General features: G+C 45.4%; 1 long non-coding RNA gene across 1 annotated transcript in view; it reads right to left on the bottom strand.

Moving 5' to 3' along the window:
* Positions 1-2,068, bottom strand: part of LOC117195855 (uncharacterized) — a 34,570-nt gene extending 32,502 nt beyond the window's left edge. The window contains exon 1 of the long non-coding RNA XR_007469882.1: positions 317-2,068. This is a non-coding gene — a long non-coding RNA (uncharacterized LOC117195855). The remainder of the gene's footprint in view (positions 1-316) is intronic.
* Positions 2,069-13,025: the final 10,957 nt, after the last annotated feature.

Here is a 13,025-nt window from a genome sequence, read left to right as displayed (position 1 = left end):
ACTCACTCACTCACTCAAATGTCTGGCAGTTGATGCTGGCTACTGGCTGGGACCTCAGCTGGAATGTCAGCCAGAACACATATGTGTGGCCTCCCCGTGTTGCCTGGGCCTCCTCACATTATGGGAGTCTCAGGGTAGTTGGACTTCCTGTGTTGCATCTCATTTCCAAAGGCGTGTGTCCCAACTAACAAGGCAGAAGCTGCATTGCCTTTTATGATCTAGCCTCAGAAGTCACACACAATCACTTCTGCATTAGGTTGGTTACAAGTAAGTCACAAGTCTGTGTATATTGACTGGAAGGGGTATTAGACACTACCTTTTGATGAGGAAGAGGCAACGTTCTAGAAGAATATGTGGCCAACTTTGGAAAGTGCCATCTCCACAGGCAAATCTCTCTCCACTGGAGTATCATCTCCATGCCAACCACTTCTCATTTGTTTATTGTTGCATCTCCAGTGCCTAGAATGGTACAAAAGCACATAGTAGGTGCTCAATCCATGTTTTAGAGTGAATAAATGAAGGTTTGTCTTTCAAGGAGTCATTTGAGCCCAGTTCTTCTCCCTGTAAGTATAGTTCCTATCCCAGCCCTTGATTTTGGCCTGGTCTGCTCTGGAGGAAGCCGTGTTTGCGTTGGAAGGTGGGAATCACGTACAGTTTTTTGTTTGTTTTTTGTTTTCTGGCAGGGACTGCAGGGTTGGGGAGAAAGGGCAGTTATTGGGGATTGAGCAACATGTAGCCAAATGAGATTCTGGAACAGTGTTCTACTGTAAGAGGTGTTGAAAACCCAGTCTGTTTCTTCTCATTCTGAACTCTGGAAATGCCCAGGTGAGGACTGTGGTTTTGTCTTCTGGGCCATCTGGGCAAGAGGTGGCCCTGAAGCCGCCCACACACCTATTAAGGTATGCAAACTCTCCCTGCTTTGTGACTGGTGAAGAACCCTCCATTTGATCTTCCCAAAGTCCTGAAGCTGGTACAGTTTCTCCTCTTGTTTTCTCCTGTCCAGGAGGGATGAGCCAGAGAAGTCAACCCAGGCTTCTCCAGGCCCCACCTCCTCACATCAATCTGTGGCTTACCCTTCCCCCTCCCTTCCATCTCCACTGTGGCTTAGGAAGAGTTTGGATGTCATTACAGCGACAGCGATCCCAATGCCCTTCCCACCTCCAGTGCCACCCCCTAACTATCAATCCTCCAGTCCAGCCCTGCAATGGCTCCTCACCACCTCCACCATAAAATCCACACTCCTCCCGTCATTCAAGGCCCTTCTTGTTCAGCTGCCGCCTGTGTTTATAGCCTCTCTCACTCCATTCCCCCAAGAGAATCAGACCTTCCAGGTCCTTTAATGTTCTATCCAGGCTTTGTCACACCACCCTGGCTTTGTCCAAGGTCAGCTTACCCACTGGGCACAGCAGGCATGGATGGAGCCTCAGGCCCACAATACTTGATGGGCCCATGAAAATATTCTTCTTTTAAAATCAACAGGAAAAAAAGAACTTTTGGGTAGAAGAAAATGGTTTAGTATATAACATCAGTAACCACCACAGTTATTAAATATATTCTTAAATATTTTTTTACGGAGGAAGGAGCCCATGAAAGCCCAAGTGCCTAAGGCTTACGAAAGTCATAATGCAGCCCCCCTCATTTCCCCCTCCGGTTCATTTCTGTAAGCTTGGTGTTGAAGACACAGCTCTGAGGCAACCTTTTCAAGGAAGCAGAAGCCATGGAGGGTGTCCTTCTCTGACCTCTCAACTTTATGCAGTTTTGTAGCTTGGAAAACGCCGTTGTAAACTTTCGGTTTTGTACGTGTCCCCCCTCCCCCACTACTGTTGGTACCTGCGAGTCAGCGACACACACACACACTTTTTCTCCCTCATGAAGGTACCCGCTCCCCACCTGTCGCAGAGCCGCCAAGTTAGACAACTATCTAACTTCGGAAGAAAATTCTGGCAGAGGCTCAGCCTAGGGGCTCCCGGTAATCGGCCCCTGGTCCCAAACCTGTAGCGACGGGCGCCCGACCGCTAGTCCCGGGTTGGCGCGCGCACCCGGCCGCGGTGGGTGTGGGGGGCGTGGGGGGCGTGGGGGGCGTGGGGGGCGTGGGGGAGCGTGGGGGAGCGTGGGGGAGCGTGGGGGCGTGGGGGGCGGGGCCTCGGGTCTAGCAGGCGGCCGCTCGGCCTCACGCCGCTGCCAGCTCCACCCACCCCCGACCGGAAGGAGGAAGCTGCCTCTGAGCGGGGAGCTCCGGCCCTCCCCTGACGCACCCCCTTCCTCCTCCCCTCCCGCCTCTCCCGTTAGTTTTCTTACGAAAAAGTGCTGCTGAGAATTCCCAGAAGGTCCCGGATGTGAAGTCACCGGCGTGAGGTCACCGAGCCTGGTTCCAGGAATCTGAAGCTTGTGGGGGAGGAAGGAAAGCGCCGAAAACAGGGGAGCAGGGGGGAGCAAGTGGAGCCGTGGCTGTTGTTGGCGGGGGCCCCCTGGCTCCCCTGAGTCCCACGCTTGTCTCCAGCTGGGTCTTCTGACCCCAAGAGAGGTTCCAAGGGAAAAGATGCTTCACTTCTCCCATAGTATAGAAATGCCAGTTGAAACCAGTATACTGATCCAAAAGGAGTGTTTATCCACTTTTGGGAGGCGGAGGGGTGGGAGACAAATGGAGAACAACCTGGCATTAGGATCAGAATTTTAAATGAACATACCCTTTGACCTAACAGTTGCGCGTACAGTAGCTCTAGCACCTACTAACTAACCTTGGAAATCATACAGTATCACTTCTTGCACATTTTGTTCATGATAGGTCACTAAGGCTGGCCCATATTCAAGGGGAGAGGAATTAGATTCCCTCTTTTGATAAGTGTGAAAGAATTTGCAGCCATGTTTTTAAACCATCACAGCTGTTATTATTGTGGCCCTTAGTATACTCTAGCTTCTAGTAAGTGAATTAGCTCACTTCTTACCTATCAGCTCCATGTGGGAGAGCAAGGATTCATTTGATTCGTTAAGATCTCAGCCCTTCATCGCTTCCCAGTGAACCTAGGGCCCTGTTCACTGCAGAGCTCGATAGATGGTATAGAAATGAATTTCCTCTTGCAGGAGCTGGCCTTGGATATCGTGCTCCACTTCCACTGGATGACATCCCTGTTGGCCCCATAGAAACCATCATCGACACGTGAGAATTGTGAGTGTAATGGGATATGAGTGGGGCATGGCAGGGTCTGCTACACAGACAAGCAATTTTGTTCACATTTCATAAATGTGAGATCAGTGATCATTTCCACAGAAACCCCATTACCTTTGTAATCATCATCATGGTCTTGTAGGCACACCTGTACCACGAGAAGTGAGTTGGCCAGTTCAGCTCAGTTCATACTAAAGAGAATGCCATGGAGTCTAATTTAGCTTGCTAAGAGATTTTTCACACCATTTACATGTGATTGTTTACATGTGTTATATTTCCATTTTATTGTTACTATTATATGGTAGTATGGCCCCAAATCATAAAGATGGATCAGTAGTTCAAAAGAGGTTCATTGGGCTTTCCTGGTGGCACAGTGGTTGGGAGTCCGCCTGCCGATGCAGCGGACGCGGGTTCGTGCCCCGGTCTGGGGGGATCCCACATGCCGCAGAGCGGCTGGGCCCGTGAGCCATGGCCGCTGAGCCTGCGCGTCTGGAGCCCGTGCTCCGCAACGGGAGAGGCCACGGCAGTGAGAGGCCCGTGTACCGCAAAAAAAAAAAAAGAGGTTCATTAAAGTATAAAAATAATATTGAAAATAGCAAAAAAAATACTGCAATATAAAATATGATCATATATCCCAGAGTAAATGAGTGTGTAGAATGAGATAATTTTACACAAGGAGAAAAAGAAGTGTGACTCAGAAAGACAGATATGGGAATGAATATCTGAAACTGGGATTCTGTTAGCTGGTAATCATTTTGCCCTGGAGGCATCATCTCTTATGAAATTCTGTCAAAGAGTGGCAGGAAGCCCACTGAGACTTTTGCATCCTCTTCACATCAGATCCCGTAAGCTAGTTAGAAAACCAATCAAGTCTTCCCATAATATGGGTAAAATAATACTGTCCAGTGTGTTCAAGATACATTTTGTCACTAAAGACAGAGAAAAGATCAAAACCAGAGAGGCATCATTAAAGGTGTCCAACTTACAGTGAAAACCTACACACTTCAAACTATGACATGTAAATTGAGTCATAAACTATTGAGGAAAAGCAGAGCAAGCTCCTGGCAAGATTACTTGATCAAACAACACTCTTTTTTTTTTTAATTAAATGAGTCTTTTTATTTACTTGACTTTTTTTTTTTTTTTTGCTGTACGCGGGCCTCTCACTGTTGTGGCCTCTCCCGTTGCGGAGCACAGGCTCTGGACGCGCAGGCTCAGCGGCCATGGCTCACGGGCCTAGCCGCTCCGCGGCATGTGGGATCTTCCCAGACCGGGATACGAACCCGTGTACCCTGCATCGGCAGGCGGACTCTCAACCACTGCGCCACCAGGGAAGCCCGACTTTTTAATATTTTCATTCTTTTTTTTTAAAATGGTGACTCCTTTTCTTTTTTATAAATTTATTTATTTATTTTTGGCTGTGTTGGGTCTTCATTGCTGCGCACGGGCTTTCTCTAGTTGTGGCCAGTGGGGGCTACTCTTCGTTGCGGTGCGTGGGCTTCTCATTGTGGTGGCTTCTCTTGTTGTGGAGCACAGGCTATAGGCGTGCGGGCTTCAGTGGTTGTGGCACGTGGGATCAGTAGTTGTGGCCTGCGGGCTCTAGAGCTCAGGATCAGTAGTTGTGGCACATGGGCTTAGCTGCTCCGCAGCATGTGGGATCTTCCTGGATCAGCGATCGAACCTGTGTCCCCTGCAAAGGCAGGCGGATTCTTAACCACTGCACCACCAGGGAAGTCCCCAAACAATACTTTTGGATGTCACATGAAATAAATGGCACATAGTGTGAAAGAGCAATGGCTGTCCTAAGTGAGTACTAGCAGACAGTTGGCTTTGTTGTTGAATACAAACCACTTGTGGCAAACCTTGTTCATTGTTGATCCAGAAATTTATTCCGTCCCTTCTTTCCTGATTTTGATCCATACACCAAGGTCTCCAATCTCAGGCAATTAATTACAAGTGGTCTAAATCAATCATGACCAGCCCATTTCCCACTTTCCCAGTCTCCTTTGCTGCGACATGAGACCCAGTTCTGGCCTATTAAATACGATGAAAAGTCTGCTGAGGGTACTTCTATCTATGAAAATTTTTGGTTTTGTTTTGTTTTGTTTTCAGAAAATGGGTATACGTGCTGGTACCCCCCCTTCCCCCTTATTCCTGACTTAACTATGGTCATGATGCCTGGACCTGGGCAGCCATCTTGCACCTATGAAGCAACCAGCACAAGGTAAAGGCTGAGAGAATTCTAGAGACACCAGCACTGACACTATTGAATGTCAGTGGCTGCCACCTTCCAGCCTTCCCATTACAGTACACAAGTAAACTGTAGTACATTCTCTATTATTGGTAATTGAAAGCATTCCTAATGGGTGTACCACTGATGTGTCAGCTTGCCACATATTTTCCAAAAACACAGGAAGGAAATGTACCTGCTGACTTTTTGTTCTATGTATCACTGAATTCCTTTGCAAGATTAGATGAATGAGCTTCTGGTTTCCAGTTGGGTTCAGCCATGGGGAGATCCAGCAGGGACAGGAGAGGGAAGCAAATGAGATCAGGTATTTAGTTCTTTGGTTTCCTGCCTGTGAGTCTCCATGGGTTGGATGTATCCTCCAGTGGGGGGCCACTGGTCCTCCCAAGGCAGCCAGCCCACTCAGTTCTCTCCCTTCTAGTGACCTCTCCCTTCCCCCCACATTTTCCCTTCAGGTCTATTGGTGGTAACAGCTCTGCTGCTGCTCGTCCAGGTTATTGCACCATCCCTTGGGGTGCTCCTACACCTACATGTTTGTAAGTAGTACCATTGTAAATAAGCTTTCCTAAAGTGATCCTGTTTTGAGAGTGCCATTATCTGATGGTACACTGACTGTCAGATTTAAAAGAAAACACACACACACACACAACTTGCATCTGAACACCAACCACACACCACTGTATTCACAAAGACCAGCTGTCAGGCAACAATCTGGCTCCTGATCTCGATATGTGTAGAAACAAATAGCAAGAAGAGTCAATGCCCTCTATTCATGCCTCTCCGACTATGCCTTTTCAGAATACTGTGTGGAGAAATGGACAGCAAGTAAAAGACACTGTTGAACAAAGTATGCTGGCTGTTGAGGGAAAGATATTCACATGAGGTTTTGAAATAAGAGATGAGATACAGCGTCCCTTTGTGGTACCGATAGCTCTTTGCCACAGGTGGCTCGCTCACTCAAGAAGCATCTCAGTGGCACGTTCAGTATCTTGGTTACCCTGAACCTTTGGCTTCAGGGCGAGACTATCACTATTTTTCATGTTGAGGATATCAAGAATTTTGTTTTGTTTTTTGGTTTTTGTTTGTGTGATTCTAAGGATATCAAGAATTTGAAGACAGAACTGTGGTGCCAAGGCTCAGCCTTTGAGAATATGACTCTTTCCCTACATTTGAAGGTTTTCTTCTCTTGGCAGAGAAATAAATCAATATAAAGGCAACCACTAGAAAAATTAAAAACAGACTATAAAACTTCAAATCATCAGACAAAATACAAACACATGTGAGCACACACACATACATATCAAAGAAAACAAAAAAAATGCATGTAAAACATAGAAAACAGAGGAAGCATTAAAATAGCAGCAGAAGATAAGATGACAGAAGTAAGCATAATACACGTTATATCAAGAAATGTAAATAGAATAAACCCATATTATAACAGAAAAAAAGATTATGAGATCATAAAACAATGTTCTATTGTATGTTGTATAGAAGAGATGCATCTTTACCAGAATCACTCAGAAAAGTTAAAAATAAAATATAAACCAAGGTATACAAGAAAATACTGAGCTGAGGCTGCAATGTTACTATCAGTCAAGGTCAAATTCAAAATAAAAATGCTAAATGAGAGAAAAGGAAGTTAAACAGGAAAGACAGCCGTATCCACGTTAAGAATCTAGTTTTTTGAAATCTCTAGCATAGCTTCAAAACCAAGAATAAGATATGAGAGTTGAGAATAACAGTATACATACAGAAAATGCAAAGAGAAATTGGATGAGACACGAGTGCATTTTAACTGACCTCATCGGCTCATGACCTAGTAAGAAACAAAAGATAAGGAGGAATGTGGGGAATCCAAATAGTAATTAGTAATTAAATATGATAGAACGTGAGGTGCAAAAATCTCAAATAAAATACTAGCAAATATAAATCAACAATACCTTCAAAGAATCATTCATCATATCCAAGTAAGTTCATTCTAGTAATGCGGGTGGCCCAACATTAGGGAATTTGTGATAAAACTGACCATATTAATAGATCAGAGAAGAACTATATAACATCTCAATACATGCCAAAAAGACATTTGAAAAATATCCCACATCAATTCCTGCTTAAAACAAACAAAACCATAGCAGAATAGCTAAATTATGCGTAGATGATATGACTGAAAAATGCACAACCGACAATGTACAACAGACAATAAGAGAATTCAAAATGATGGCAGTTTACAAAGCTTCATATACAAAACTCAGTAGCCTTCCTCTACATAAAAAATACAATTTACCAGAATATATAATAGCAATTGCACTCATAATAGCAATCAAAAAGATAAAATATTCAGAACAATACTTAAAAGACATATAAGGGCCTTTATGAATATTAAAATTATACAGGGAACATTCTATACTGACCTTTTGAATAGAAAGACCCAATATTATAAAAACATCAATGCTCAATTAATGTATCAATTCAATGTGATTCTAACTAAAATACAGGATTTTAAGGTGGGGAGCTTGTCAAAAAATGATATGAAACTCAAATGGGGAATTAAATAAGGGGCCGGGAAAGCCCTGTAAAAGAAAAGTAACACGATGGGGCTACACCTATCAGATGACAAAACACATTATGAAATTGTAATTTGTAAAGCAATTTGGTACCCAAAGATGAAACAGACAACCCAGTGGACCAGAGTAGAGAACTAGAAACAGACTCCAGAACACATGAGAATTCAATTTCTGTTTAAGGTGACATTTGAATTAAAAGAAACAGGTGGTAGGAAAATAAATCATTTGGGGGAAAAAATAAAATGGAAACCCTATACCATACCTTAAGTCAAAATAAATTCCAAATGGGTAAAGGATTTATATATTTAAAAATAAGACCGTAAAGGGCTTCCCTGGTGGCGCAGTGGTTGGGAGTTCCCCTGCCAATACAGAGGACACAGCTTCGAGCCCTGGTCCAGGAAGATCCCACATGCCGCGGAGCAACCAAGCCCATGCGCCACAACTACTGAAGCCCACGGGCCTAGAGCTCATGCTCCGCAGCAAGAGAAGGCACTGCAATGAGAAGCCTGCACACTGCAACGAAGAGTAGCCCCTGCTCGCTGAAACTAGAGAAAGCCCGTACGCAGCAACGAAGACCCAACGCATCCTGATAGGGAATGCAGCACACAAACACCAGGATCCCTAAGGTCAATATTTAAGAAATTTGGCTACATAAAAATTTAAAACTTCTGTATGATAGAACATACTATCAACCTGGGTAAAAAGCAAACCAGGATTAAGTGCCACATGTGTGACAGACAGAAGGGCTCATCCCCCTAATCCTCAAAGACCTAAAACAACACAAGATAAGTAAAGAATATAAACCCGTGGTTTAGAGGGAAACACAAACAGTTTATAAGAGCCTCAATTTCACTCATAATTAGAGCGATGCAATTAAAACAGTAAGATCTCTTCTTGGTTTCTCCTATCAGATTGGCAGAGATCAATAAGTTTGATAACACTCAGTGCCAGGGAGGGTGTTGGGAAACAGGCATGCTCAAATACTACTGGTTGAGAGTAAAATTGGTGCAACTCTGGGGAGGGCGATTTGGCAATATCAGTCAAAATCCTTTGACCCAGAACTCAACTGCTTAGATTTTCAATCCACAGATCTACACTAAAAAGTCTTCTAGTTCAGATGAACAAGAATGTTCAGGAAATGTGCTCGAAGACGTTCCCCTCTCCTGGTTTTCGCTTTCCACAGCCTTAGCTCAGTGGGTCCCAATCTTTGATGTGCATCAGAATCAATGGAGGGCTGGTTAGAATGCAGGTTGCTGGGGCCACGCTGCCAGAGTTTCTGATTAGTGGGTCTGGGGAGGACCCAATAATCTTCATTTCTAACAAGTTGTCGGGTGATGTTGACGCTGCTGGCCTGGGAGCCACACCTTTAGCCTGTTTGAGGGACTAGGGTACGTGGAGGGATGGGGGCTTGGAGAGATGAGTTCCTTTGAGGGAGAGGAGGAGGAGGCAAGGTGGAGAGGAACAGGATGCTCCCCAGGACTGGGCAGAGGAGGAGGTGGTAGGCTGAGGTTATCCCCAGAGGGATGTTTGAGCCTCCTAAGGAGACAGGACTTAGTCCCCATTCCCAGTCTCACTAAAGACTCCTTCCTTCCCTTCCCACAACCAAGGTTGGCTCAGAAACAGCAGAGCCCACTTACTCTCTGTGAATCCATAGGCGTGGATAGGGGCATGCTACCCATGAGCAGAAAACATGGACTGAAGATCAGAGAGCCAGGCCATCTAGGACAGAGAAGGCATCTCCACTCCTCAGACAAACTTTGGAGGCAGCATATGGGAGAGGGTCCCTGCTGACTGAGGTTGAAGTTCTCCTTGGGACTTAGCGGCTTTGATTTGATTTTGAAAAATAATATTTTTTCAGCCAGGGTGCTGGAAAAACTGGCTATTCACATGCAAAAGAATGAAGCTTGACTCTGACCTTATACCATATACAAAAGTTAACTCAAAATCGATCAAAGACATAAATGTAAGAGCTAAAACTATAAAACCCTTAGATGCAAAAACCATGAACCTCCTTGCACCTAAGAATCATGGTGGAATAAAACTCTTACAGTAATTTAGATGGAGAGAAACCTAAAGAGCTGAACCTGACCTGTGAGCCCCAGGTATCCCTCACTGGTCAGGAGGCAGACTTACTGGTGGACAGCTGAGAACAACCGCATCCCTTTCACAGTTATGGCACTATGATTGTCATCCCCTCCTCCCCTCCTTTTATCAAGGTTAGACTTACATACAGTGACATAAACAAATCTTAAGAGTAGACCTTGAATTTTTACATATGTATATGCTTGTCCAAGCATTGTCCAGAATAAGATATAGAACATCTCCAGTACCCCAGAAGGCTCGTCACCCTTCCTAGTCAATACTCACAAAGGTAATATTATCTGTCACTCTGCTTTAGTTCTGCCTATTTTTAAACTTCATATAAATAAATGGAATCATAGTTATTCCTCTTTCGTGCTTGGTTTCTTTTACTCAACATAATGTTTTAAAGATTCATCCTTGTCATTATATGAGGCAATTGTTCTTTTTCATTGCTGTGTAATATTTCATTGTATGATAAATTGTAGTTGTTTTCAGTCACCTATTGGACATTTGCGTTGTTTCTAGTTTCAGGCTGTTATGAATAAAGCTGCCATAACATTCTTGTAAGTGTCTTTCGTGGACATAAGCACCTTCTTTTCTCTTGGGAATATACAGAGCAGTAGAATTATAAGATCATAGAGTCTGGCCTTAGTAGGTACTGCCAAATTATTTTCCAAACTGTATCAGTTTACCCTCCCAACAACAATGTATGATAAATCTGATGAATTCTCAATCCTGCTGCATTTAGTACTTAAAAAAAAGTCCTTTTAATTTTAATCTTTCGGATGGAAATGCATCATTAATTTTTAATTTAAAAAATCTATTTAAAACTAGTAGTAATTTTTTATTTACCTAAAATTGGGTGGTCCATGGATGCTGAATGTTTGAGAAACTTGTGGGACTCTCCAAAGTATTCAAAAATTCCCTGAGGGTGTGTGGGTGTGTTTTTGCCTATGTATGTGCCATAGTCACAGATGGATGCTGCTCCAGACCCACCCTCCTTGCCTTGGAACAGACCCTTCATTTCCCTACCAACAGGAAGAGCTTACTTGTGATCCCAGAGGAAGATGTTTCTCATCACCAGCAACATCTGGGGAACATCTGGTGAGCCCATCCCAGGACAGGGAGATGCTTTTCTAGAGAAAACATATCACTTATTTGATTCTTTTTATTCTCCTATGTTTTCCCTTATTTTCTCCTTCTTTTCCTGCCTCCCAAACCCTGTCAACCATTGGCCTCCCTGCTCTACGCCCCCTCTCCAGCCCTTGCCAACTCCCTGCTCTGGTCTCTGTCCTGTCTGGTTTCCCTCATACACAGCCCAGCAGGATGCAAACTGAGACAGCCTGAGAGACCCTCATTAACGAGTGCTCAACTCTACCCAGTTCCCTGATCAGCAGGCAGCATCTTCTAGAAACTAGCTCAAGGAATGTTGAAGGTAGTGGAGTTCTCTGGTCTAATGCCCCCATCTCACAAATTGGAAGACTTGAGAGAGAGAGACAGAGAGAGACTCACACACACACACACACACACACACACACACACAGAGAGAGAGAGAGAGAGAGAGAGAGAGAGAGAAAACTAGAACTCCACTGTAGGTCACAGAGACCTCCCTGTCTCCTGAGGACCCACCTAGAGGATTAGAGGCAGGAAGGAGGAGGCAGTGGAAGAAGTGATTCCTTGGGACTAGCAAGGTCTATCACCCAGCAGCCACAGGAGACAGTGCAGCTGAGTATTTGAGGGGGATGGGAGTGGGTCGGTAGCCACCCGCCTCATAGCCCTAAGGGCTGAGTCACCTCTAGCAAAGGACACAGCTTTGTAGCCTTTCAACTCCCTCCAGAGATGTCTCAGCCACACCCAGGGCTTCAAGGTACCGGCTGTCTGCTGATGACCCTTCCATCCCCACTTCCAGCCCTGCCCTCTCCTTGAGCCCCAGCTCCCTGTACACGTTTACTGCATAGACAATTTATTCAATATGTTCTTAACGAGCACGAAGGATAGTCAGACATGGTCCCTGCCCTCCCAGGGCTCACAGACAACTCACATGGAAATGCACAAGGAAACCATACAACTAAGTGGGTGCAAGGCAGGTGCAGGCTGGGGAGCAGCATCTTTGGAAGTTTAAATCAGGATGAGCAGGACACACCCCAAGAACTGACTGCTGGCAATCAGAGCTGGAGTGCAGTTATCAAGGGCATGGGGTGGAAGTGCAGAGGTTAGGGTGGAAGAAACTTATGGAGGTACAGAACAGAATACCTCGTGTGTAAATTAAAACTAGGTTGTAGCAATGTTACAAGCACAATGTGCAAGTAAAAAGACGTGCACACATTAAAGACAAAATGGAGGAGCAGTGAAGTGAGTGGGGTGTGGGAGTTTGAAGAGGTGAGGTTGCAAAGGTGGGCGAGGACCTGATTATTCTGGCTTTGTAGGCCCCCACAGAGTTGAGACTTCATCCTGAGGGCACTGGTAAGTCACTGAAAGGTTACCTCCCCCCTGCAGGCCCCCCAGGTACACACATTCAAAGCATCCAGCAAGAACAGGGGCTGTAGCTTCCCCCAACCTGCATTCCTCCTAGGGTTCTTCCTTAGAAAGGTAAAGGGCAGGCAGACCCCTCCTGGTCCCCTCCACATACACACCTGTGGCTAGAGAGGCCCTTACCATCATCTCTACCCCAGATGCCATCCAGGCAGGACAGGTCACCCCCACCCACCACCTGGAGTGAGGTAGAAGGGAATCCTGAGGGCTGGGCTAGTCACACACAGCGTTCTTCTAGGACAGTCAAAGAACCCAGAATGCAGCGGGAGCCAGAAGGGGGGAGGGTCAGGCTCCCACGAAGGCTCCCTGGAGGAGGCAGTGCAAGCTGAGACCTTAAAGGCGGTGGGATTCTGGTAAGCAGCGAGAGGGCAAGAAGGCGTTCCAGGCGAGAGGGACACCTGCAGGAAAGGTGTGAGGGTAGAAACGCTCAGGG

Source organism: Orcinus orca, chromosome 10, assembly GCF_937001465.1.
Source record: "Orcinus orca chromosome 10, mOrcOrc1.1, whole genome shotgun sequence".
NCBI classification, from domain to species: domain Eukaryota; kingdom Metazoa; phylum Chordata; class Mammalia; order Artiodactyla; family Delphinidae; genus Orcinus; species Orcinus orca.
The sequence above is the reverse complement of the archived record's forward strand: the minus strand, read 5'-3'. Positions and strand labels throughout refer to the sequence as shown.